Below are 1,219 nucleotides of genomic sequence, written 5' to 3' on the forward strand. Positions count from 1 at the left end.
TCCAATCCAACATGCACATGTTTTGACTGTATTTGGCTATTTGCTAGATTTCTTCTATGCAGTGACCTGGCTTCATTATTGGGCACATGATGTCTAGTTGCTTGGTTCATTGTATACATCATCGCCATGATCTAGTTTGGTTTGTTCTAAGAGGCATGTGGCTTAACTGGTTTCTTTGTTATATCTGCCCATGGTTCTTTCAAAATTATGTCAACAGTGATGTTTGTTTGCCGTGTATTGTATTGCATTTTAACTTGTTTTGTCTTAGTTTCAGCCTGCAAACAAAGCTGTAATGTCAGTAGGGACAACCCATTTATCAAGTGTTGCGGTCATTTCACAGAGCAACAGTGACAGTGGCATGTGCTCTCATTGGTCCACTGAGTCCAGTACACCAACCGTTCCAGAAGAAATAGATGTACGAGGCTCTATTTTGGATTGCTTGCTATGTTATATCAGCTCAATGATGCTCTTGAAATTGGAGGTCTTTTATTGCATCATATGATGTTGTAACTTGTTTTATCTAAATTTCAGGCTTCAAATAAAGCTACAAAGCCAGAAGCAAGGGCCAATGCCTCAAGTATTGATGTTTCACAAAGCAGCAGTGAGAGTGCATATTGCTCGCATAGGCCCATGGTATCTATTGCTCAACTTAATCCGGCACAAAGAGATTTGGGGGATGCACTCCAAGAGGCAGTTGATATATTTGGACGGGAAAACAAAGATACTGATGAAATAATTGCCAACACACGCCAAGAGATACATGAATTGAAAAATAGGCAAACTTTGACAGAAAATGTTCTAAAGAATCTCCTATGCACTTGTCATGGTAAGCCAGTTGTGATGTGTCCGGGAATTGAAGGTGTCTAAATAAACTTTGATTCTGTTGTTCAGTCAAGTGGACTGCTGATGCCAATGCTGTAATTACTTACTGCTCAAAATTTCATTCAAAATTTCGTGGTCTGTAATAATTGCAAATTTTGTTGTTGTACTAAAATTAGATATGTTCCATGTGGCTGCTGTATTTTGTGTGAAATAATATCCTGTTGTGTACTTCAATTAAACCATAAATCGGCTGCATGCTGAAAATTTGAATACGAGCGCACGTGTGAACTGTTTTTACGCTCGTAATGCAATAAAGGCTGTTTCTTCGAAGACTATGAACATGATAGCCCATTAATAATACCTTAATAATTATGCCTGCTAGTAAGATAGATGGTCC

The 1,219-nt window shown here is 38.4% G+C and overlaps 1 long non-coding RNA gene across 1 annotated transcript; it reads left to right on the forward strand.

Annotated features, from left to right (window-relative positions):
• Positions 1-250: 250 nt before the first annotated feature.
• Positions 251-994, forward strand: LOC139832081 (uncharacterized). The gene is made up of 2 exons (XR_011746609.1): positions 251-415; positions 532-994. It is a non-coding gene; the product is annotated as an uncharacterized lncRNA (long non-coding RNA).
• Positions 995-1,219: the final 225 nt, after the last annotated feature.

The sequence above is a fragment of the Lolium perenne genome, chromosome 6 (genome assembly GCF_019359855.2).
Source record: "Lolium perenne isolate Kyuss_39 chromosome 6, Kyuss_2.0, whole genome shotgun sequence".
In the NCBI taxonomy this organism is placed as follows: domain Eukaryota; kingdom Viridiplantae; phylum Streptophyta; class Magnoliopsida; order Poales; family Poaceae; genus Lolium; species Lolium perenne.